Source organism: Felis catus, chromosome A3, assembly GCF_018350175.1.
Source record: "Felis catus isolate Fca126 chromosome A3, F.catus_Fca126_mat1.0, whole genome shotgun sequence".
NCBI lineage: Eukaryota > Metazoa > Chordata > Mammalia > Carnivora > Felidae > Felis > Felis catus.
In genome coordinates this window covers 17,092,790-17,119,703 of record NC_058370.1, presented here as the reverse complement: position 1 = coordinate 17,119,703, position 26,914 = coordinate 17,092,790, and the positions used below count along the sequence as shown (strand labels likewise).

Genomic DNA, 26,914 nt, shown 5'->3' with positions numbered 1-26,914 from the left:
CGACTGAGCCACCCAGGCGCCCTGGCATTCCTTCCTTGAACCACCTCGACAACTGCTATGATCTGAGCGTTTGCATCTCCCGAAAATTCATACATTGAAATCCTAACCTGCAATATGACAGAATTAGGAGGTGAAGACTTGGAGAGGTGCCCAAGTCAAGAAGGTGGAGCCTTCCTGAATGGGATCAGTGCCCTTAGAAAAGAGGCACCACAGAGCTCCCTTGTCCCTTCAACCATGTGATGATACAGCAAAAAGTCAGAAGTCTGCAACCCAAAGAGAGTCCCTACCAGAACCTGACCATGCTAGCACCATGCTGATCCTGGGCATCCCAGCTTCCAAAACTATGAGACATAAGTGTCTGTTGTTTAGTAAGCCAAGCAGTCTGTGGTACTTTGTTATAGCAGCCAAAATAGACTAAGACAACAATTCTAGGCTCTTAATTACCCTCATTGTACAGAGAAGGAAACTGAGGTTTAGCCATATAAGCAGCTGGTAGATTCTTTTAGTCCCAGGCCTGAGCTCTGTCCGGCAGGAAAGACACACACGCTTGCCAATGCTGGCTGAGCTCCCTGAGATGTGATGGGCAGGAGCTAAGCCAAACCCAGGAAGGGGTGATGCTCTCTTCCAGCCACCTCTAACTCACAGCCAGAACTCGTGCTCTCCAAAGCTGGGCCCAGACCAAGACAAGGGATAGGGCATCCCCTGGATGTCACAGGGATGCTGTCCAGGGTGGCAGCCGGAGTCACAATAGTCTAATAGTAATTTTTGCTTACCGAGTACTTACTAAGTGCCAGGTTTGCGCAAAGCTCATCTTGGTTGGGTTCATCCAAAGCAGACCCTGAGTCAAGGATTTGAGCGCAGGTAGTTTATTTGAGAGGTGGTTCCAGGAAGCACAGTGAGAGAGTAAGGAAATAGACAGGGAAGGGCAGAAAGCCAGTAAAACATGCAATAATAAGTAGGTCACCTCTGAAGGCAACTGGGACTGGGTCCACACTGGGGGCACTTTGGGGAACTCTGTTACACACCTAAGAATTATTCCACTGGAGGTGAGGTCTCTCCACAACTCTAATCCCTCATTGGCTGAGAGCCACTCCTGAGACATGAACTCCCTGGCACTTCTAAATGCCCCATGTTGGGACTAAACACCCTCATGTAGCTAGAGAAGCCCTTGGGCAGAGAGAATCACAGGCACTTGAAGGAGGCGGCCATGGGCATGCTGGAACCGCCCAGAAAGCCTGCAGGTGACACGAGGGTCAAGAGAACAGCAGAAGGGGCCCAGCACATCTGCTGCATGCCGCATCTTTCATGCATTGTCTCACCAGCCCAAAGAGGTAGGCCCCATTCTTGTGCTTGTTTTATAGTTGAGACTCAACAAAATTAAAGATTTACTTGAAGTCACAGAGCTGATAAGCTGGAGCTGAATCCAGGCAGCCGGTTCAAGAGCCCAAGGTCTAGGGCATGATGCAACACTGTCTCCTTACCTGTGGACTCCTCAGCCAGTGCTCTTTTGAGTCTACCTAGGAGGAAACAGCCACCTCTGAATCCATGGCATTCCAGCCTCCTTTTGCTCCAAGTCCTACGTATTTTTCCACGTACCACTCAGGCCACCAGCCTACAGTGTGGAGTGATGAATGGGGCTGGGCCTTTGGTCGCCCTGGAGAAGAAAGATAAGCAGAGTTGGGGAGTGACTTTTGTGCTAACCAATGCCAACTCCATTCTGCTTTGTAGAAGGCCTCTTGAAGTTGTTAGGGGAGGAAAAGTCTCCTCTAGGTCACAAGATGCCTTGTGTGTCATACTGCAGACAACAGAATGGGGTGAGCTCAGTTGCTCTCCAAAAGGGGTGGGGGAAATCAGCTCCCCCCCTCCCAGAACAGCACAGTCATCTTAAATCTAGCAATCTCCTGGATGTGCTCAACCATGCATCCTCCCAATGTCACCTTGCTCTAGAAAGTGTCAGCCACAACACATGGACACTTTTTCATTTTTCTTACCTCTTCTCATATTTATAGCATCACAAGGCACTTTCAGAGGTAGGCAGGGAAGGGGTCATATCCACATGTTTCAGGTAAGGGAACTGAGGCTCCACACGTTTTCTTGCTTCTCTCAAGAACACAAAGCTCATGAGCAAAGAAGAACTGACTTGAATATAATTCCTCTGGTTCTAAATCCAATGCCATTTCTGTAGCACTCACTATATAGGCCCAGATGAGGACTGACAGTTAATGGCAGATACACACAGCTAAACATGGCATTAGGAACCCTAAGACCAGATTGGGATCTCTGTGTCTTCATCTGTTAGTGAACTCACAAGCTGACCAAGCATATCCTTCATGTTTCATGGAATCTTCAAGATGACCAGCAGAGTCAACATACCCACCTCCAGAAACTCCTTCCTCAATTCGATCACATGTTCCTATTTCCTGCCCAGCACTCAACGCAGCTGTATTTATCCTTTTATTTGGGATGTTTATTGTCTGTCTCTTCTTCTAGAGAATGTAAGCTCCATGAGGGCAGGGTGCACATCAGTCTTATTAAGCCCCACCACTACGAGAGACAGAGCAGGAGGGGAAGCTGGAGAAATTCAAAGCATGAAAGGGACTCCAGCCACCCTTTCTGGGAAAACAGGAGAAGGAATGCCCTAGCTTCTAGGAGCAAGGACCAATCCTTAGCTGACAGCTAGCAAGGAAACAGGGATCTAACTCCTACAGCTGCCAGGAACTGAATTTGGTGACACCCTGAATGACATTGGACTTGGATTTATCCTCAGAGCCTCCAGAAAGAACCACAGTCCTGTCGACATCTTGATTTTGGCCCTGTTAAACTCTAGGCAGAGAACCCAGCTGAGCCATGCTGTACCTGACTTCTGACCTACATAACTGTGAGATAATATATGTGGGTTCTTTTAAGCTGCTAAATTTGTTGTAATTTATTACAGCAGCTGTAGAAATGAATGCACCAATGGTTGTAAGTGCCTAGTACATAGTAGCACAATAATTGTTTGGATGAACAGATGAATATAAGGGAATACACTTTTGAACCTGAATTTAGTTTTTTGATTTCTCATGTTTTGCTTCTTGTATTAGTCAGCTTTTGCCACATAACAAATAGCTACAAGTATCAGGCAAATAGCAATAGGCATTTTTCTCTTGTTCACTCATTTGCAGTGTCAGCTGCGGCCAGCTGATTTAGTCAGTATTCAGCCAAGCTTGGCTCCAAGCTTGAGTTCAATCCCAATCCACTTTCTGTGTTTCCCATCCTGTTTGGGCCAGCAGCTGCCTGCAGCACATTCTTTTCAGATGAAAGGGAGGAGCACATGAAGGCAAGACCACCTGGGTAAGCACATCCCAAGCCTCAGCTTATATCACATCTACTAACATCCCATTAGCCAAAGCAAAGAGCGTGGCCAAGCCCAAATCATCAAAGACCTGTGTGCCTCCCAGGGAGGCATGTGGGATGTGAATATTTGTTGAACAACGATCACACTTCTGAAGGATATGATACGACATTGTCGGTACATAGGGGGAAGAATATAAAGGGGGTAATCACAGTAGAAATAAACATGTTTCCCTAGTAATATCTGCTATAGCTATGGAATCATTTGGGAGGTACAATCATAGTATGGAACAACAACAGTTTGAATGCCTTTTCCAGCACTTACTAGCTCTGTGGCCCTGGTCAGCTAGTTTCATCTCCCTGAGCTTCTGTTTTCTCATGGGTAAAATGGAAATTATCATGGTACTTGTCTCTCAGAGCTGTGTGGAGACAAATGAAATAATAGAGATAAAGTCCCCTGGCATATAGTCAGCACTCCAAAATATATCCATTCCTCACCTCTCTTCAAGTGCCTTCTCTAGTACACGCTTACCACAGTAATGGGGACATACTGGACAGGCATGCCCTGAGATGATATGTTTGTGGTGATAGACCCAACCAGGCAATAGTTGAGGGTGACCTGTGATGTGTGTGTGTGTGTGTCGCATGCTGCACTCAAACCCATTCCCACTCCTGCCCCATAGGCTCTTGACAAGGATTAAAAGGGATGCTGAAGAATCTAAAGAAACATATTGCAAGCCTTGATTACAAAGAAAAAGCGATTTTCTTAAAGTGGATCTTCCATCAACTGAAAGAAGCCAGGCCCCAAGGACAAGGGTGATAAGCAGGGCTACAAAGACACCCCCAGAACCCTGCTAACTGGAGTCTTCAGCACAAAGCACACTCCTTCCCCCTGGCAAGCCTGATTGACAAGGCCCAACAAAACCCTCCAGAAAAGTCCAGCCATCGCATCAAACTGCACCCAGGCCTAGCTCCAATTGCAACAGCCCACAGACCATCCTTGGAAATGGATGTCAAATGGTGCCTTTTTGTTTAAGAGCACTTTCCATTATGGGCATAAAACCCCCATTCTTTCCCCGGGTTGTATATAAACATCTCAAAATAGGATTATTTTTAAAAGACCTTGGGACACAATACTTGTGTTTGAGAGAGCAGCGGATGCCTGCTCATGCTGGGGCAGGCCGAGTTTCTGCTTGCCCGCCTCCTTTCCAAGAGCACTCGGCCATCCTTCCAGGCAGAGAAGAGAACTTGCTCAGGAGCCCATCCTGCCTGGAAGCCCAGTGACTCAGCTTCAAAGTCACATGCCATTTGAGGGTAACACGGCCAGTCATGCAATTAGTGACTGGGGGACCCACGGCCACTTCGCCCATAATGATGACTCACATTTGCAGGAAGTCACATGTTTCCAAAGCCCTGATCATGGACTGTAAGCTCATTGAATCTCCATACACTTGAGTTGGTTGGTAGAGCTCTTCAGTTGATAAAACTTAGTCCCTAAAGTATTAAATCCCTTAACCACCATTCCACAACAGGGAGAGGGGAAACTCGAAGCCAGGTCTTGGAACCTAGCACTCCCTGTGCTGCTTGCCCTAGTGACTCCCCCGGTGGGAAGTGGTGCTCTGAGCACTAGACTCAGAACAAGTGTTACCAGCCCAGAGCAGGACTTCAGGAAGTTCCTTCCTCTCTCCCTCTCTCCAACCCTCCTCCATCTCTTTGTGTGTTTTCTTAGTTTGGTCAGCTTCCAGAAACAGACCTGAGTCAAGGATTTGAGTGCAAGCTGTACACCTGGGGAGAGGAGAAAATACCAGTAGGAAAATAGGGAAGAGAAAGAGAGTATTAGTTATCTACTTTGGTGTGCCAAATTGCCCCCCAAACTTAGCAGCTTAAAAATAATAAACACTGATTATCTTACAGTTTCTGGGGATCAGAAATCCTGGCACAGTATAGCTGGGTGCCTCTGGCTTAAGGTATCTCATGAGGTTGCAGTCAAGCTGTCAGCCAGAGATGTGGTCTCCTTGAAAGACTCAACTGGGGAAGCATCCACTTCTAAGTTCCCTTGCATGGTTGTTGGCAGGATTCAGTTCCTCCCTGGCTATTGGTTGGAGGTTTCCCTCGGTTCCTTGCCATGTAGACCCCTCCATAGGGCAGCTCACAATATGGCAGCTGGCTTCCCACACACTGAGTAAGGGAGCAAGAGAAGATATTCCCAAGCTGGAACCCACAGTTTTTTGTATAGCTTAATCTTGGAAGCGATGGCCATCACTTCCACCATATATAAGTTGAGTCCCACTTGAGGACTCAAGGAGGGCATTACACAAGGCTGGGAGTGCCAGGAGGTGGAGATCACCAGGAGCATTTCAGCCAATGAGTGATGTTTGATCTTCAGGGCTTTGTCCCACCTGAAGACCTCTCTGGCTTCAGAGGAAGCCCTCAGGAGACAAGATGCAGACACTGGAGTGTGTGGTTGGGGTATTCCTGTGATTGTTCCCCCAGCTCCCTCCCTCTGCAGGCACTGTGAATTGGCTACATCTTTTAGCCAAAGGCCAGAACTCCCATCTGGCAGCTTTGCCCACGGTGCTCCCCTCTCCAGAGATATAAGCCTTGCTTTCCCTTTTTGTGGTAGACAACCAATAAAGGGCTCATTATCAATTCACCTGCCATGTAGATTTTTTTAATGTTTTCATTTTATTATTGAGAGAGAGAGACAGAGTGCTGGTGGGGGGAGGGGCAGAGAGAGAAGGAGACACAGAATCTGAAGCAGGCTCCAGGCTCTGAGCTATCAGCAGAGAGCCCGATGTGGGGCTCGAACTCACGGACGGTGAGATCATGACCTAGGCCGAAGTCGGACACCCAACCTACTGAGCCACCCAGGCGCCCCTCCTGCCATGTAGATTTAAGCTCCACTGCAAACCAGTATAAGAATACATGTTTCAGTCATCCCGTGTGAGGGGAGAAGGGGCTAGGGTATTTACCAATTACCATCATTTCCCAGTTATCATTAGTCATTGATTCTGGGGGTGGGTTGTTAGTCAAGCCCAATCAAACCCAACCTAAACCAGCCAAAATCACTCCTCCAAGTTCTAATAATCGCTTCCTCCCCTTGCTCCTTCAGGCCTGGGGTAAGAAGGGATCCCCACAGTTGCTACCTCACCAGTGAAATGATCTCTTGGTGGTTTCCTAAAACTCTGCCCCACATCTTGCAAACAATTCCTTTATTAAACTTACCTTTGTTACACATGTCTCGTGGAAGATTGAGAAGAGAGCATCTCCTAAGATCTCTGACACATCTCCCAGAGTCCCTCTATTCAGAGAGCAAAGATTCCTCAAAGATTTAATTTTTGCTAGTCCTGCCCTTTCTCTTCACTCCATATCCTCCAAATTTTAAGATCTGCTTCTCAGCTCATCCCTCACGCTCCCTTCACAATTACAGAGAGCTAGTTCTGTTTTTCACATCGCCTTCTCTATACTCCCTAAATTCTGAATCTCGATGATCCCCTTTTTAGTGGGTTTAGTATTTTTTCATTTGTAATTTTTAGAAAGACAGAGTCACTATAATATCTTTATTGTTTAAGGAGATGGTCTGACACCAATTCAGCCTCACTTGTTACAGAACGAAGCTAAACATGCATTCACGTGTGAATGAACTGTGCAAAAAAGAAAAAAAAAGTTAAGATACAGTCACCAACTTGGGTCAAAGTTCAGAAGCCAAGTGCTTACTTGGCAACCAGTGCTCTGGGAAGGGAACCTGACAAAGCAAACAATTTTAATTTTTGGTGTCTCTTGAATTTCAACTAATTATCTACCAGTGCATGGAAATAGCCTCATAATCAACTAACCCTGGTCCCAAACAGAAGGGATATTAAAAATATTAAGTAGCAAATATGGCATGGTAAGGAGCAATCAGAACAGACCCCAGGAGGTTTGTTTGCTATACCAGAGAAACCAGCTGAATATAAGCCCTGGGTCTGGATCACGTGCGTCCTACAGTCCCCCAGAGCTCCCCATGAGCTCTCTTGCTGCTGGGCAATCTCTCTTCTCCACGGGGAAGCAATCTGTTAGCATCTTTGTGAAAGACTGCATGATCTATGGGGAATTGTTTGTCTACAACTGAGGAGTAGTCTCTTGTTTCCTTCTCAGTTATAAGTAAATTCAGGTTTATTTAGCCCAACATGATTTACTCTGCAGATATACTGTCACAGCACTAAGGTTAATCATTCATTAGCAAATCTGTCTGAAATCACTTCCTTGTATTTGCTACAATTCTAATGTGATTGCAGGGCCCTCTGCTCCTTCCCTTCCCTTTCCCCTCTCTAGCCCATCGCATCACTTGGAAAATTTCTGTGTGAATGGGGTTTTGGATCTCTAGGCCTGGGGAAAAAGGCATGGGCTGATTCCCAGGAGCTGGTCCAGCCTTCACAGAGCTAAAAACGATACCACACTTTCCCAATCTTAATGCAGAGAGTAAAGTGATTTGTGTTCTCACAGTCTGTTTTGAAAGGCGAGGTGTAATTTGTATTCTATTTAGCAAACTTTTATACGGCACGTATTATGTGTCAGGCATTATTCCAAATCCATTTCAAATCTTAACTCATTTAATCTTCATAACACCCTCATGAGGCAGATCTTCTTATTATTCCCATTTTGTAGATGGGGCACTGAGGCACAGACAACCTGAGTAACTGGCTCAGGGCCACACAGCTAGTATGAGGAAAAGATAGAATGGTAATGTAGCCTGATTCTGGAACCTGCGCTTTCCTACCCACTACATTATCCTCTTAAATGTGATGTTTTAATCATTCAGGTGATTGTGTGTGGTCACTTACTTACAAGTGAAGTAGTGTCTAATTTACGGATAGGGAAGCACCAACGTCGAATGAGCACGTGCAATACAGCAGGCTTTCTTCTGAGAGCTTCCATTCGTCATCTTACCACCTCTCATCAGCCTTAGGAGGCAGACACTGTAATCTCTAGTCCATAAGTGATTTAATTGAGGCTAAAAGCAGGATACAGAACAGGAAACCCAGTGCCACGACTGGCACATGATAGTAACTCAACAAATATTAATCTACTTCATTAATTTGTATATAAACAGACTCAGGGTCACAGCTGCTTTGCAACAGAGTGTCTTTGCAGCTCTCTCTGACTCTCCCTTGAAAACTGACCAGCATATCCCAAAGTAGGATAGCTAGAAAGGTAGGACAATACCTTATTTTTTATAAAAGTATAAATATTAACGTAAGTATAAATATATTAAACTATAAATGTGTTAATTAACAGTAGCATGGATAGTAACTGATTTCTAACTATTGAGTATAAATAAGATATTCATTTTCTAACATTGCTTCATCTAAGCTTAATTTCTCATTTTGTTTTAAAGAGATTGTGTAACTTTCGATCCTTATTTGTTGCTTAGTTTAATCCGCGTGGGATTTATTTTGCTATATGGTATGAATTACATTTTTATAAATAAAACATACATTATACACACACACACACACACACACACACACACACACACACACACATATGTATACTAAAAATAGCTTCTCCAAATGGTTAGCTAATTGTCTCACCATCATTGGCTGAATAATCCATTACTTCCCCCACTTTGCTCTTTTAATTTGAAATAATTTTAAACTTTCATAAAATTTACAAAAGTAGAATTGAGAGTTCCCATATGCCCTTCGCTGAGTTTCCCCTAACGTTAGGAATTTAGGGATCCGTAGTGTAATTACTGAAACCAAAGCATTAACATTCATACAATACTATTAAATACTCTTTGGGTCTTGTTTGATTTTCACCAGCTTTCCCACTGATGTCCTTTTTCTAGCCCAGGATCCAATCCAGGGCCCTATGTTGCATTTGGCTGTCATAGCTGTTCTGTGTTCTTCAATCTGAGGGATCTTAGAGACTTTTTTTTTCTTTCACGCCCTTGACATGTTTAAAGGATACTGTCCAACTACTTTGTGGAGTCTTTTAGTTTGGGTTTGCTTGATATTTTCTCATGACTAGATTGAGGTTACGTGTCTTGGGCACAGAAGTGATGTTGTGTCCTCAGTGCATCTTATCAAGTGGCACATGATATCGATGTGTCTCATTACGTGTGGTAAGTTCGATCACTTGGGTAAGGTGGTGCCTGCCAGGTTTCTTCACTGTAATGTTACTATTTTCTCTCTTAGTAATTAATAAACCTTTTGTGGAGAAATGTTTTGGGACCATGCAAATATCCTGTTTCTCATCATGCTTTTGCTTGCTACTTTTAGCACCGATCAATGGTACTTGCCCACAACAATTATTACGGCCATGTTGGCCCAGTGGCAATTCTCTATTTCCATTGTTCCTTCTACATTTGTTCATTGAAGTTCCTCTGCAAGGAAGAGCTGTCCCTTCTCCTCCAATAAATACAATTATTTTTACAGACTCATTAGTATTGATTCCATGGATTATGATCCCAATCTTACAGTAAATTCTAATATACCATTTTTTCTCTTTCTATCAACTTTCATTGATAGTTTGGTACATTCCTGCTCAGCCAATATACTATGCTAATCGGTACAATTTTATAATACATATTAGAATCTGGACATTGAATTCAAGTCTCCGTGTCATTTTTATTATTTTTCCAAAACTTCCTTGACTATTTCCCCCTGCTTACCTTTCAGGACGAGTTTTTAAATAATTTTGTCAAGTTACACAATAAATTCCTAAGGGTGTTGGGTTGAAAGTGCATCGAATTTATTAACTAATTTGGGAGAAATTATTCTTTACAAAATTAAGTCTTACCATCCAAAAACATAATATGCCTCTCCATTTTTTAAGTTGGCTCCCATATGTGTCTGTGAAGTTTTGGTATTTATTTAATGTAAGTACTGCACCTTCTAGTTATAGAAGTTCCTAGAGTTCGGGGTTTTTTTCCATGAAGTGTGTGTGTGTGTGTGTGTGTGTGTGTGTGTGTGTGTGTGTGTAACCAGACACCTTACTGAACTCTCTTATTGGTTCTAAATTTTTAGCTTATTTATCTTTTCAACAATTATTTACTGAGCACACACCATGCGCAAGGCACTGTTGTAAGAAATAGAGAGCTAATTTAATTCTGGCCCTCATAGAGCCTAAATTCTAGCAGGTCAGGTAGACAAATAAGAGAAAAACAAATAAGTCTTTATAAATAGTATTGTTATTTATAAAAAGGCAGTGTTAAATGTTTTTCACAAACTAAAGCAGCATTAGGAAATACAAAATGAAAGGATGGGGGCATTATTTTATACATAGTGATTAGGAAAACCTCCCTAAGGGAGTGGTACTTAGGCACAGACCTGAATAAAACTGAAGAATGAGCCAGGAAACCATCTGGGTGAAGAGCATTCTAGATGGCGGAAATAGCTTGTGCAAAGGTCCTCTGGCAGGAATTAGTTTGGCAGATTTGAAGCCTAGCAAACCCAGGGTAATAGGAACAGAGTGAGAGAGTATAGAGCAGAAGGGAATGAGGTCAGAGACGTGGGCAGAAGTCAAGTCCTACCTGGTCTAAGGCCCTGAGTTTGTATTGCATCCTAAGTATGATGTGACACATGGATTCCAGCAGAGATTTTAATAAAGAGGCTGTGGAAGTCATCCCAGTGAGAGAAGACAGTGGCTGGGACCAGAGCTTTGGCTGTGGAATGATCAGAAGTCAGATTTCAGACATATTTCAAAAATAGTGCTGGAAGGACTGCTAACAGATTGAATGGGGGAAGTGAAGGAAGGAAAGAATCGTGGAAATGTACACCATAGCACACAGGTGGGCATAAATTTCACATAGCTCAAGGATCCAGACTCAGCCAACACTTATATAGTCAACACATAAGGTTTTAGTTAATGTTCTTTGTCATAAGAAAAGACAGGATCTGTCTTCTGGATCCTGTCTTTGTCCATCAAATCAATCCACACACTCCCAGAGATGATCAATATAGCAATTGAATTATGTCAAAAACACTGTGATGAAATTGAGAGACTGTAGGCCTAGCAGCCAGGGCTCTGGGCAAAGTCGAGCATATCAGGCAACCGCCCTGGGCTCACTCTCCTCACATAAAATGTAAGAATATAAAGGGACCCTCTTAGAGGTTTCTTCCAGTTCAGGTATTCCAGATTCTCCATAAACTGCATGAACACAGGGAACCTGACTCCAGGACAACAACTTAGAACGGACAAGCAGGAGAGAGCAGCCTGGTTCTGTTTGCCCAAGGACACGCTGGGTCTCCCCGTAGCCTGACTCTCTGCCGTGTAGAGCAGTGTTGGGGGGGGGGGGGGCAGCATGAGATAATCCTGTAAGGTTCTCAGCACACAGCGCGACCTCGTCATACAAGGGCCGCCTCACTTTTCCAGTTAACCGAGAGTTAACAGGCACATACAGATCACCGATTTTCAACTGTATTATGCTTGTCAACCGACACTCTACTGAACACATTATATTTTATTGATGACTCAAGTACCCTTCAGGCTCCTTCCAGAGCCTGAAGGTCATGATTATAATCTCTAATTAGCTTTGTTCTGGAGCTGTGTGGGAGGGCTGGTTAACCAGAAGTTTCGGGTACATGAGTCCCGGATAACGAATTGCTGCCTCAATGGATTAAGAACAGATTTTGTTCATTTACTGAAGTGCTTGTTAATTGTGAATAATTACTGGAGGGTGTACTTTAGCCATCACCTACACATATAAATAACCATTTGTACCATGACTCCAGGCTATTAATACACTCCCAGGGCCGTTCTGATAGAAAGCTGGGAGAAGCGTGGGGCGCACATCCTCTGTGTTAATTTCTGTTGGGCCTGACTTCAGAGGATGTCAGGAAAAGAAAAGAAAAACTCCACTGGGGTCTAAGTTAACCTGAATTACTCAAGGTTTGAGCAACTAACATCCATAATGAAACCTGCTTAAGGAAAAGGTATTTTTGGAAGCCCCCCACCAAGGATTATAAACGAATTAAACTCTGTGATGCCTTCGATTTAAAGCAAAGCCCCCTGCTGTCTTCAAAGGCTTCTGCCTCATCAGCAAGGAGAAAAGAGGGGGGTGGTGGTGGTGGTGCTGGTGTTTACCAACCATCATCCGCCCTGCCTTCCTTCCTTCCAATGTTGGGTTTTAGGGGTTTAGAGTGAGTGAATGGTACAGGGGAATGAGCAGAGACAGAGAGAGGGCAGCTCGGACCCAACTACCTCATCAAATGACAGGTTCTGCAAGTTCCCCCCAAAAAAGTAAACTCATCCCAGTTTATCCCTGGGGCCCCACTGAATCACCCCTGATCCCTGTGACCACTCGCAGCTTCCTTCCATCATCTTTGGGCTCTGCCTGAAACTCCCTCTCTAGCCTATCAGCTTCCATTCTAATACGTGTTCTTGCTTAACCATATCATGTGCTACTGTTTGAATTGTGTCTGTGAAAAAGGTATTTTGAAGTACTAGCCCCAAGTACCTTATTTGGAAATAGGGTCTCTGCAGACATAATTAGTTAAGATGAGTTCACATGGGATTAAGGGGGTCCTAAATTCAGTATGAATGGTGGCCTTATCAGACACACACACACACACACACCCCACAGAGGAGAAGGAAGATTGGAGTGATTATAAGCCAGAGAATGCTGATAAGCACCAGAAGCCAGGAAAAGGCAAGGAAGGATGCTTCCCTAGAGCCTTCAGAGAGAGCAGGCCCCTGCCAACACGTTGATTTCAGACTTCTGGCCTCCAAAGCTACAAGCAAATAAATTTCTGTGTTAAGCCACCCAGTTTGTGGTAATTTAGATGGCAGCCAAGGGAAACCAATACACTATGTGATACAGGCATGTTCAAACTTTTCTGTTCAGCCACCTTTTCTTCAAATCAAAACTTGTAGGGTGCTCAATCAGCTATTGGAAGAACTCTGATTAATGTAGTGGGGGGTCAGGATATCAGGCCCCCTCCTCCTCCTCACCCCCGCCACCCCCAAGACCATCATGCCTGACATCCCCTCTGACTCCATAAAACACAGTCCCACATGAGAAACTAGCAGGAAGGCACAGCACGGGCCTCTCCTGGATGTGAAAGTCAGCTTTCCCTACTACTAACTGTGTAGTCTTAATCTCCCAGAGCCTCAATTTCCTAATCAGTAAAGTGCATATAAAACCACCGACTCAATTTGATCACTATCCCGCTTAAAGGAGACCCTGTTTGTAACACAGCCACTCTAGGCCTGTGTTAGGGGCTGAACTGCACACATACACACACACACACACACACACACACACACACACACACACACCTGCCCCCCCACAATTCCTATGTTGAAGTCCTGAGCCCCAGGACCTCAGAATGTGACTACTGAGGTAAGGAAGTTAGAATGAGGTCATGACCCAATACGACTGGTGTGTGTACAAGAAGAGGCTAGGACACAGACACACACAGAGAGAAGCCCATGTGAAGACAGAGGGAGAAAACCTCTACAGCCATCTACAAGCCAGAGCGAGGGCCTCAGATGAACCAGTCCTGTCCACACCTTGACCTCAGACTTCTAGTCTCCAGAACTGTGAGAAGAGAAGTTTCCAGTCTGTGGTATTTTGTTAGGTCAGTCCAAGCAAACTAACACAGCCTGGCATGTGGAGGGCATGTTGATTTCCTCTCCATTCCTCTGTGTCAGACTCACTGCCAAGTGTTTCACATCTATCACATTTGATTCATCCTAGACGTGATTCTTCTCCCATCCTGACATCTCTGAAAAGGGCTGGTGTCTGGCAGCCTATGGCAGCCAGGCCAGGCAGGCACATGACACCTCCCCAGTGCAGGTGCATGGCGTCCACTGAAGGCTTGATTAGAACAAAAGGTAGAAGGAGGAGGAGCTTGCTTTCTGCTTGGGCCAAGACTTCCATCTTCTCCTGCCCTTGGACATGTGTGCTTATGGTTCTCGGGCCTTTAGAATCAGACTGGGACTCAGACCTTGGGAACTGGACTGAATTCCTGCTTCTCCAGTTTACAAATGGCAGATCTTGGGGTTTCTCAGCCTCCGTAACCACGCAATCCAAGAGGGGTGCCTGGCTGGCTCAGTGGATAGAGCGTGCAACTCTTGATCTTGGGGTTGTGAGTTCAAGCCGTATGTTGGGCATAGAGCTAGAGCCTGCTTCAATTAGAAAAAAATTGATGGGATGGATACATAGATAGACCTATAGATCCTATTTGTTGTGTTTCTCTGGAGAACCGTGACTAACACACAGCCATTTGAGGAATGAGCGAGTCCTGGCTATTGTCTGCCAACCTTCCCTTAACACCTCCTGGTAAATTCTAAAAATCCTAGTGTCAAAATTTGCAGAATGGGCAGCTTGGAGGGAAAAAAAACCCTGAGGGCAGATTTGAAAGCACTCTTCCAAGAATCCGTGCCGCATGAACCCTCTTGGGTAATACAAAGGACAGGACTACATGGAAAAATACAGACATCAAAGACTGAGTCAAAAAGCTATTTAGAGAAATTGAACTCTGAAGGTGGAAAAGTTTTAGGAATAGCTTCAGGAGTTTATTTCGCTTATGTTTTCCTTCTAATGTATACAAACATGTGATATATGATGGAATCTATGTCTAAATGAATTTAAAAGAGGTCTTTCAATGAGTATAAAACAAAAATTCTAAATTATTAAAAAGCATGGAATCCAGCTTGGATGGCAGTATTTTTTCCTTCTTGGTAAAAGGCATAAAATAAAAGCACATCTTACACTTAATGGTCAGTGGCTTTGGTTTGATGGAATATGGTATTATTTTAATTGCCACAATCATTTTAGGCAGTAGGTATGGTTATCCCCATTTGACAGGTCAGAAACGGGCTAAGGTTAGACCTGCCTAGAACCACCCCACTAGCTACATCAGGCCACGCCTGCAACCCAGCCTTAGACCCCCAGACCCTTAGCACTCGGCTACCGATTCTACTCCCTCAAACTCTCCTCAGCTGCCCCCACCTAAACCTGAATTCCAATCCTGAATCCAGCCTCAGGCAGGAAGTTACCGCGGGGAAGTTAAATTAGTTGGTTTTTCATGCATATATAATGAACTCTTAGCAATAAATAAGCCTTTATGAGTGGCAGATTTATCCATTTTTATGGTGCAAAAGTAAAACCTGCCTGGCATATATTTCTAACAGGTCCTGCCCCTCACACCTGCATATATAAATCACAGTGGCACGAGATGGCAGGCCAGGAAGGCCAGAAGCCTGGTTTACAAGAGTCACAATCCTCACGGCCTCAAGAAGCCTGCAGTACACGTGGGCAGAAACTACACAGAGCGCTGGGGTGCAGACAATTTACTGGACGCAGGGCAGCTATTGTGTGGTCATAAAGATGGTGTGTCAGAGGATTAGCGTCGTCTGCAGGACACCAGGCACGGAGCGTCTAAATAAACACGGAGCATGCAGCTGGGAAAGGGAAGGGGGAGAGAGAGAAGCCATTCCCAGGCTGGCTTGCGAAGCAGGCATCCACAGAGCACTCTGGAATGAAGCAAAGTCTTGGAGACAAATGCTTTGCAGCAGAATCACAGGGAAGGCTCGTGGAAAGAGACTGGGTGCGGGACTCCACCCCCAGAAATTCTGACTCAGGAGGTCTGGGCTGGGTCTGAGATTCTGTATTTGTCCCAGGCAATGCTGAAACTGCCAGCCTGTGGATCATACTTGGAGTATCAGTGTTTAGGTTGTATACTGACCAAAGGCACAGATATGTCACATGTTACTCAGGGTCCTGAAGTAATCAGCAGTCCTCCCAGGACTGTAAAAGGTACAATATGTACGAAGAGCCACCATCAGGTCGCCTGGAAGTTAAGAACATAGACTCTGGGGGGTGCCTTGGTGGCTCAGTCGGTTGAGCGTCTGACTTCAGCTCAGGTCATGATCCCACAGTTGAATTTGGGCCCCGCATCAGGCTCTGTGCTGACGTCTCAAAGCCTGGAGCCTGCTTCAGATTCTGTGTCCCTCTCTTGCTCTGCTCCTCCCCCGCTCACACTCTGTCTCTCTCTCTCTCTCTCAAGAATAAAAAAATAAATAAAAAAATAAAAAAAAGGAACATGGGCTCTGGAGTCCAGCTGCCTGGATAACTCTAGGAAAGTGACTTAACCTCTTGGGCCTTAGTCTCCTCATCTGCCAAATGGGGGTGAAAATAGTACCCGTAGGATAAGATGGTTATGATCGTTGAGTTATTGTAGGCAGAGTTTTCTCTGCTCAGCAATTGTGAAACTGAGTGATGGATTGATGAAGGCTTATTGTACTATTACTTTCACGTTCTGTATAATTTTTCCATAATAAATTATTTTTATAAAGGCAATGATGACACTTATATCCAACTCAGGGAATACTGGATTCTACTGGAACACCCCCCCCCCAAAAATAAGAAGCATGGGAACAGAATCTCTAGGCACAAATGTATGTTTGAGAAATGGGAATGGACCAACACAACGACCTGAAGTAACTGCTTGTTTTTCCTGCATTTCACTTCATTTGCTTCAAAAAGTGAAGCGTAGAGAGGAGAGAGAGGCTTGTAGATGGGCAAGACCTCTCGCTGCCTCTCTGTGCTTTTTTTATGAATCTCTGGATCTCTGTGATTCTCCCCTGCCTCTGCCTCCCCACTCCCTCTCCCTCCTCCCCCATCTCTCCTCCTCTCCATCTCCCTAGAGTTTGCAGCACGTGAGCACCTATGGAAGGAAGCAGAAGCATTTTCAGAACAGCAATTCCAGTTTTCACCTCTTGTATTAGCACGTTACTCCCAACGTTTTGGCATGCAATTATTTCTGTGATTAGTCTTGTAGGGGAGAGGAAGCGCCCAGATTTGTATCACCTGGGTTTCGATCCCGGCTTAGCCTCTTACCAGCTGTGTGGCCCTGGGTAAATAATCTCCTAGAGCTCCAGTCTGCTCATCCGGAGAATGCAGGTGACCCGTGTGGGCCCCTGAAAGCAGGACCTGAGACAAGGACATGGGTATGAGCATTCACTGGAGAGGCAATCCCAGGGAGCAGGAGAGCCAGACACGGAGGAGGGAAAGCCAGGAAGGGGCGTGTTTCCAGGTCCGTGCTGGAGGCCACATGGCTCAGCTTTGTGAGAGACTCTAGGGTTCAGGGTGCCTCCCAGAACTGTCTACAGGAAGAGCACCAGGCATTAATCCAGCAGTATCCAATCCCCACTAGCTGAGTCCCCAGCAGTATTAACTCCCCCATATTCAGGACTGTGCCTGTGTGTGGACTGAGCATATGGCTACAGCTGAAGCAGGAGAAGGGTAACATGAGCAGGGGGCACTGGGGTGGGGGGGCTGTCGTTGTGCATGGGACCATCCATGCCTGTGGCTGAGTCCAAGGTGAGCCAAGATGTGACACAGGGCACCAAAGTGACTGCTGTGGCCTTTAACAATTGCAGAACGACATTCTTCAGAACAATTGTACGAGGACATCAGCTAAGGCCTGTGACCCAGCTGATCCGCAGTAGGCTCCTTTCCTTTTCCCTGTCACCTTGCTAGGCTGGGAGCCGGGACCCTGTGGGCCTCTATCCTCACTCTCATCTTCCCCTGACTCTGAGCTCATAGGAGTTGCTCAGCAAATCTCTTTCCCATGGGTGTCACAAGTTCCAAAAAGGCCTAAGGAGAACTTTGACCATTCATTTGTGCATTCTTTTCATCCCTTCAAAACATATGGTGGCACTCCTATCAGATACCCCATGCTGGTCTGGGATAACAAACGGGTGAAGTGTTTACCTGCTAAGATACTGGGATTCATTTGTTATAGCAGCAAGCATAACTCATACTAACGCTCTCTGCCCATAAAGAACTCCCTGTCTAGTAAGAGACAGGAGACATGTACCCAAGCATCCTAGCAGACAGGTGACTTACAGGAACTTCAGACCCTGGAGGACAGACTCTCGTGACGGCAGGCGGTTCCACTGTATTGCAGGACTGCTGACAGCACCAGCCACCGCCTGGATTTGCGCCACCTGTCACTCTGGGATCGGGGCAGGATTTCCAGAGGAACGGGCATTGTCGCTGGGCCTCAAAAGGAGGAGTAGGATCCACACCCACAGAGACTGGGAAAAGGCATTGCATCTGGATGACACAAAAGGAGCAAAGATACGGTGGGTGGAAACGCAGAGCCCTGTGTGGAATGGCAAGAGCCACCGGTGTTTGCCGAGTGGGAGCCACAGGCCAGACGCTGTGCTCAGATCTTTACATCTGTTGGCTCACTTGATCCCCCACCACCCTCATGAGGCAGGAACTGCGATGATCTCATTTCAGAAATGAGAAGCTGACGTACAGAGATGTGCGGTCACTCGCCCAAGTCACAGGAAGTGGCAGAGTCAGGACGTGAATTCAGAGAGTCTGCCTCCAGAACCGTGCTTGCGACTGCCCACGGACCCTGTCCACAAGCCCTGATGTCGCCATAGCACTTTACAGTTTGCAAAACTCTTTTGGACTTCTTATCTGTTTTTTATCATGGCAACAGCAGCTGTTCCCATTTTGCAGATGAAGGAACCGTACTAAAGGTCTTGTGACTCAGCGGGGTCACACAGAGTAACCACAGAGGCCAAGACTCAAATCCCATCCTCTGCCCCAGCTGAGGATGCGACAGCAAGGAGTCTGCAAAGCTGTCTCTCTTCTCCTGCTCTGCATCCGAGGTGAGGTGTCTATATTTAGATCATTACAAGGAGCTGCTGAGAGAATGTCCTCCGGCTATGAATTCAGCCTTACACACACATTCGCTGCAGATCCAGGAGAAGGCCAGGAATAAACGGGTGGGAGAAGGTCCTGGATTCCAAATAGAAATCGAGTTGATCAAACACAGCCCAAGCACAAACAGAGGCTACGGGAGGGAAACCAGCTTTATCTCAAACCCTATGTACTCAGAAGCTTTTCCCAGAACCCAGGTCCCACTCTCAGGAAATTGCCATTTCATGCATGGGTTTATTTTTCCTGTGTACTTTGCAAGGCTCCGTGTTTCACTGACACCTTATCTCCTTGGTCCAATTCCACAGACTGTTGGGTTGGAAAAAGTTCAAATCCATTCAGACCATTTTAGGGGCTGACTTGCAACCGGGAGAAGTGCTCGTGGCCAGGGCAAAGCCACCATCTCGCTGCCAGCTGCACTCACTGAGGCCTCTCGAGAATGGAGTGTCTGCTGGCTCCGTGTGGCAGGGACAGACTGCTGTTCATCAAAACGCACGCTCCCCTTCTGTGACTCACAGTGCTCTCTGAGGAGCCCAGCCCAGCCAGGAACTACATTTCCCAGTGACCCTTGCAGCTAAGTGAGGTCACGTGACCAATTATCACCAATCAAGGATGAGCAAAAGTGATTCGTGTCTCTCCTGGGCAAGGCAGTTAGGAAACAGATGTGCTTTTTCCACTGGACACAGACCCTGAAACAGTGGAGCCAAAAGATGGAGTTTCTGAAGTTGTACTTGACCTTAGAGACCTTTAACTTTGTGAAAAATAAACATCCATGTAGCAATCTTTACTCTCAATCTCACCTTCTTCTCAAGCCAGAATGAGGTAAGCTTGCAGCCTGCTGGCTCCCCGGAGACCCATGTGCCCAGCCCATGCAGGCAGACACCCCCACACCCCACACACCCATGCTACAAACAGAAACTGTCACACTTCCCCACACATCTTGGGAACTTTATTCAGTGTGTGATTCTAAAAAGGGCTGCCAGATCAGGCCAGATTTCAACTGCAATAAAAAGGACCAACTGCTTAGTCTCTCTTTGGTCTGTGCTGAATACAAATAATGTTTGTATTTGTAATAAATGTTTAGAGAAAAACTGCTTCAGTTCTCGGCTTTAGAGAGTTGCATGCCTTTCAAAGATTCTTACATCCGACTGTTAAAATGCAGAGATTGCTGGCTATTAGGATCTGTCCTGAAATCCTCCAAGATGTTGGCACTGTATAGTATTAGAAAATTATGGTGTTTTGCTGTGTCGCCACAAAAAGAAAGATTAAACACAAAGCTGAGCTTAATAAATAAAGTTGAAGGTTGCTGAGCAGAACGAGGAAGCCCACTCTTCATTCCTACGGCCAGTGCCTTGAAAAGTCTGGAATGAATTACACACACCCCAAACTCCAAGCCTACCCATCCCCAGAGTTTTAAGCCCTGGTGTCTTCAGGATGGGCTGTTACAGGCGTTACGAGGTTTTCCCGCGTGCTGTGGATTTCAGTTGTTATCAGGTACAAACCTCAGACCTCCCATTCAGTGTATGTGCATGAAAGTGACGGTTTATTGATGCTACTGCACCACATTCCTATAAAGTGGTTAAATCATTATCATCCTCTGTGTTTTACAAAAGAGAAATCTGAAGCACAGAGAGCAGGCCACCCTGCCAGGAAGAGGCAGAGCAGAGACTTTAACAGAGGCCTCTCTGAATCCAATGTTCATGAAGCTATACTGCCTTGTGTGTCAAAGAATATAATGTAGATTTAGTCTTTATTTTCCTTAAATGTTCGATAGGCACCTGGGTGGCTCAGTCGGTTGAGCGTCTGACTTCAACTCCGGTCATGATCTCGTGGTTCATGAGTTCGAGCCCCACATCAAGCTCTGTGCTGACAGCTCAGAGCCTAGAGTCTCCTACAGATTCTGTGTCTCCCTCTCTCTCTGCCCCTCCCTGCTCACACTGTCTGTTTGTCTCTCTCTCTGAAATATAAGTAAACATTTTTTAAAAATTGTTTTAAGTTTGATAATGCTGTACTGGGCACTGTGAACAAAGCTGATTCAGAGTGAAGATTTCCTTCTGAGATGACCCTTTTGAAGTCACGGTGGCCCAAATCCACTGGTTCCCAGTGGAGACCTGTTCGGAGACCTGGGGGTCAGAGCCGAGCTGCCTCATGACCACAGATGGGTATGTGAGGCCCACAGTTCCTGCCACCCATGTGACATGCCCCTCTAAGCCCCCATTTCCTCATTTGTAAAATGGGGACCATAATGCCTCCCTGGGAGTCTGTTTTGAAAGTTAAACAACATCACAAAAGTATGACATCTTAGCACAGGGTCTAATATATAAAAGCTGCTCAGTCATGTTTGTTTCTGAACCTGAATGGGTCCAACACGCTCATTTAACAGATGAGAATGCCGAGGCCCAGAGAGGGGCAGAGGTTTGCCAAGATCACACAGTGAGTCTGGCTAAAAGCCCTGCTATCTCTAAGCCCAAGGCTTTCCTCCCCTTCATCCTATGCCCTCCATCCTGAATCTGGGAAGGAGTGGTTCTGTCTCCCCTGGGCCTCACTAGAGGGGGTGTCAGTACCTCCCTGGGAAGGTGCTACATGCACAGACCTGCAGCTGAGGAAGATGAGCCGGCACAGTGTGGCAGGAGACCTCCGTTAGCAAGCATCTCCCTGACTTCTTTCTTCTGGGGTACAGGCTCCAACTGCCTCCTGCCAGGTGACCAACCTTTCCTGCCCCCTTCAACTTCATCTGTGGGGAGGCACCTGGGTAAGGCAGGGGAGACAAGAGCAGGGTATCCTCCATTGGGTAACAGTGGAGAAGGTGGCAGGGGCCAGTGAACAGAAAACTAAACAGGCCACGTCATCCTGAAGCCTCGATGTCCCATGAGACACACAGCCTTGGGCTCCTCTTATACATCATTTTTTTTTTTTTTCAGATTAGCTTGTCATGGATCTGAGCCCAGGGGAGTCCAGACCCTCAGCCCTGGCTGCCCAAGCAATGTTCACTAAATGCAGGCCTTTCGGCTTTAGCTGCTCCTGCCACTCTCTCCTCCGCCCTCCCTGCTCAGACCTAACCTTCTTCCTGATTAAACTTTCTCTCCCTTCCATTTGTAATGGTGTGCAAGGATGTGAATTTTGAAGCCCCGTATAAATATGTGCTTTAGAATTAAACTGGTTCAGCAATTCCTGACCATGATTTCTCAGAAATTAAGCCCGGACAATTTGTTTGGCTGGAGCAGAACATCTGAAACGTGCATGATGGAAACGCGGTGAGTGTGCTCAGAGCCAAGCAGCTTCCGAAACAGCAGCTCCTCGGAGCTCCGGCTGCGCGGGAACGTGCTGCCCCCTGGCAGCGTTCGCGGCTAGTGTCAGCCCAGCCAGGAGCCCCGAATCCCACACCCCTGGCCCTCCCCATGCAACCCATCCCAACTCCTGGGCACCTACTATGCGCCGGCCCTGGCCCTGGGGGTGCTTCCCTTCACTCTGAGAGGAGCCTGGAGCTCCAACAGGTGGAAGTAAATTTGGGAAAGCGAGAAGAGAGGAAGACTGATTTCCAGACACATCTGTGTGTCTGGTGCAGAGGGCCCTGAAATACTCAATGCCCGCTACAACGTGGATGAGCCTCGAAAACATTCTGCTAAATGAGAGAAGCCAGACACAAAAGCCATATATGTAGGACTCCATTGATATGGAATGTCCAGAAGAGCCAAAGCCCTAAAGACAGAAAGGACATTAGCCCAGGGGCTAGGGATGGGAGGGGGAAGTGACTGCTAATGGAGATTCCATTTGCGATGATGAAAAGGTTTTGGAAGTAGGTGATGGTATAGTTGTACAACACTGTGTATGTACTTAATGCCACTGATTCGTGCACTTTAAAATGATCAATTTTTTATATGTATTTTACTACAATTTTAAAAAATCCAGATCTCCATAAGAACGTCAAGTCTCATCTTGCTCTGACTCCCTGGCCACGCCCCTACGGAGCCCCGCCCACCAAAACTTTCACCAGAACCTTTCTGAGCATCCTTGGAGGCTGTTCTTAGCTCTCCTGCCGTTTCTACCAACCTCCTCTTCTGGTACCAGGCTGGCTGCAGTCACGCCATCTGCACCTGCCAAGACTTTCTGCGGCTCCATCTGGCTCTGTGGGGCATCCGACGTGCGGAGGGGGCTGGCATCAGCTGAGGGGATCATCTCCTTTCCTTGTAGGAGATGTTGGCATGAAAGCTGCAGACTTATAGGATTTCCTGGTGGTCTTAGTACAGCAAACTTTCCAGAAAGCTTCGCGATGGCCCATGAGTAAGACCAAGGACCTGCTTAGTGATAGACACTGTGCTGGGCTCAGAAGCTCCCCTCTGGTTTGGTCTACCACCTCTAAGCCAAACTTGTGGATCTAGAACACATATCCCAAGGGCTCCTAGGACTCTTGTGTTGATAGGATTCTGGCAGGCCTGTCTCCCCGCCTCCTAACCCCATCCTCTGGACACAAACATCTGGGTGCTCGCTTGCTCATCTCCAGTACATGGTTTAACCCTCACGCATATATGAAGCACAAATTATTATTTACATTTCATTGATGATAAAACTGAGGCTCCACAGGAAGTCAGTGCCTGGCCTGCCCCCCTTGTCCCTGGACTCTGCTGTCCCTAGGGGCTGGGCTCCCAATACACAGCAAGGGGCAGAGTTAGAGCTCTGGGTCATCAGGTGCCTCTCCCACCTGCCCAGGAACTCTGAGAAGGCAGGCAGTGACTCAGTCCCCTGTCTGGGTGCCCAAGGCCCAGCACAGAGTCACTAAGGCGGGAATAGCAGTGAGTCTTGGCTCAGAGGAACTGGGAGCAGGTCCCATGGAAGCTGAGACAACAAGAACGGATTTGAGAAATGATTGCTGACCTGAATCTTTGCTCAGAACTTGAGATAAATGATGACTGAAACTGATTGGGGGTTGGGCATCTTACCTCACCTGCTTCAACTCTCCCTCTCCATTTTTAAGCTTTGGTTCTATATCACACACACACATAAATCTAGCTTTTCACAGAATTGTTACAGAACAAGACATTTACCTCAATGGTGCCCTGTGTGCTCCCCACCCACCCCAACCTTGAGCAGTCAAACTGTTCTAAAAGGGGATGAAGAGTTGCTCAAGATCCTAGGATTCAGCCTTGAGCTGCTAGGATTAATTTTCTCCCACACTCATTGAATGACAGAATCAGGTTTTAGGAAGATCTTGCCAGGTTGGGATGGTGGGCCAAATCTAACCACGGAATGCACAAAGTAAAAATACCATCCCACACTGGGTTCAAACAAGATGCGACATTAAAGTGGGTCCACAGCGTGGCTGGAGCACCCAAAGTGTCTAATTTTATGTTGGGCACATAAACACAAACACAGTGCTAAGACAAGGCAGCTGAGAGGGCCCATCTCCCACAAAGTGTTCAGGGCGTGCTGAGGTCCTTTCCACACTCCCCTCCAGGAGGAGTAAACTGGAGTCTTCCCAGAGGGGTTAGCCCCTCACTCTATCCTGCAAATGAACCCGTCTCCTTTCATCACCTCTCTGTTTCTCACATCATCACGTCCTCAGACTCCTAAGAAACAAGAAAAGGACCCTGGCCTTGATCCTCTCCCTCACCTGCTGCATGTGGCCTAACCAAGCTCTCTGTCGGTTCTATCTCCCTAACGCCTCCATTGCCCTCCCTGTCTTTCCAGTCCATCTATACCCTACTGGCCGGGCCCAGTAGCCGACTACCTGGTCCTCAACTTCTCAGTGCCCATTCTTTATATTGTGTTTAACTCCCTTGTCCCATCCTGCAAAGGTCACCTCTGTCCCCAGCTGTGCACACTAACAGCCCAGGCTGGCACTCTCCTGTCCACCTTCTAGCCACCTGTCTCTCCCTCTCTACCTCACCATGTCCTAACTTCATGCCAGGCAATCCGTCTTTCTTCTTCAGTGTTGAAGGTGTCATCTCCTCAGACAGAAGCACCACTGACCTTCCGTTTCCCAAACTATAAAACTCCTATTCATATTTCAAAGACAGGCTCTGGGAAGACATGGGGAGTGTGGTCCCTCTGTCTTCCAGGCTCCCAGAGCACACAGAATTACACTTATCATGCCGCCCCTGACCTGTGACTACACATGTCTCCTCCCCTGACAGCGAGGACTTTGAGGACAGGCTCTGAGTCCTATTTACCTCCTACCCCCTGTGCCCAGGATTGAGCCTTGTGCACAGCACTCACCAGTAAGTGTGCTTAGAATGAAGAGACACGGGTGGGTGCAGGGATGCATGGATAGAGGATTACTATGGCTGTGAGCAGCATCAGCAGGACTTCAGACCACCTCCATCAACCTTCCACTAAATAAGCATGGGCTTCAGAACGGGCATGAGTTGGGGGTATGGATCTACCATTCCTTTGGTGGGTTTTGGTCCCCTTGAGCCTTTCAAGGTGTGGACACCTCTCCGCATTGATGGGATCCCCAGGGTTTCAGGATCTATCTTTCTTCACACAAGTCCCTTGCAGCAGTGACCTGTTCCAGCATTAGAGGAAGAGCGGCAGTGTTGGATTTACCCAGAAGCATCATGTGAGTCTACACAGAGAGACCTTCCCAAGAAGCTGTAGCAGGTTGAGTGCCCAGGAATCAGACTCCGAGAGCAGCAAATGCTCCTGGGACTGCTCCCTGTGGAAGGCAGCAGAAAAGAAGCTGCCCTGTGACAACGCATCAGCTGACTCCATGGGACACTCTACCCAAATCTGGCCCTTCAGAGCTGAACCAAGCTGAGGAAGGGGTCTGGGCTTCCACATATGCATATCAGCACAGGCTGCCCTGGCAGGAGACACGACCTCAAGAGAAGTGGCTCCTTTCGGCCCAAGCAGTTGAGCAGAGTACCCACAGCTGAGGGCTGAGAGCCGGCAGCACCCCCCACGAGGGGAGGAAGTCCTTCAGTCCTGCCTGGGGATGTGGACAGCACGTCCGAGCACCCCCCATAGTCCCTGTGGCTCCTCCCCTGCTTCTGGAAGCCCTGCCGCTAGCACATCTGCACAGTTCTCAGGGCCCACCCCATGGTGCTAAATCCCGTGCTCCCAGGACAGTGCTCCCAATCGGACAGCCTCTAGTACCCAGCTCTACAGCACCCTCCCTGGACCCAGCACACCAGCACTTGCTCCCACGTGCACCCAGGCTTCCACCAACAGAGGCGACCAGCTCCCGCAGCACCTTTGGGGTTTACCCCATTTCCTCACCAGTTCTGTTGAGACTTAACCCTGGCGTCACCTCTGGCTAAGAGGGAGGGAGGGGCAGACCCTCGGAGGAGCAGGAGGCCTTGCCGGACAGAGGCCCTGGCCTCACTTGCAGACACAGGGGGCAGGGCTGGAAGCCACTTCTGCAGGCTCAGATGATTCAGCAAATCTGGGACTCAAGATCAGGGGTGCAGTATATTGAATGTCCCTGTCACATGTGTCACAGTCCCATTCTTTCCCAGCCAGGGCCCTCGCCACAGCCTAGTGGATGGAACCAGGTTGGAAATATATCTTCTTTTGCTCTCAAGATGAAGTCCAGGGCTGGGCCTCGGCTCTCTCTGCCCAGCCTTTACAAGATCAGAGCTCCTTCCCTTGTTATCAACAAGGGCCTCTGGCTTTCACACATGACTTTTAATTGTCCATTAATCATTCATAGTCTTCCCTTATCTTTTTCCAATGTGTCAGCTGAGCTTAGCAATAGCTGTCCAATTCCTCTGAGTTTATAGAGACCTTGTGCTCCCACTTCTCAAATTCCCGACACCTTGCATCGTCACCTAGTGCCTTCCCAGCCTCGGAGCATCATCGCAGCTCACCACTGGTGAGACGGTTCACGTCTCCACTGCTACCTATGTCCGGAGCTATCTGTTCTTCACCTCCTGCCAGGGATGCAATCCCCATTGCCAGCTGGGCAGCAGGCGA

The 26,914-nt window shown here is 47.1% G+C and overlaps 1 long non-coding RNA gene across 1 annotated transcript in view; it reads right to left on the bottom strand.

The window, feature by feature from the left end:
• Positions 1 to 49: 49 nt before the first annotated feature.
• LOC123384303 overlaps positions 50 to 26,914 on the bottom strand; it is a 29,260-nt gene continuing 2,395 nt past the window's right edge. Inside the window, exons 2-4 of the long non-coding RNA XR_006595170.1 lie at positions 21,597 to 21,751; positions 5,246 to 5,511; positions 50 to 5,118 (exon numbers count right to left, since the gene is read on the bottom strand). This is a non-coding gene — a long non-coding RNA (uncharacterized LOC123384303). The remainder of the gene's footprint in view (positions 5,119 to 5,245; positions 5,512 to 21,596; positions 21,752 to 26,914) is intronic.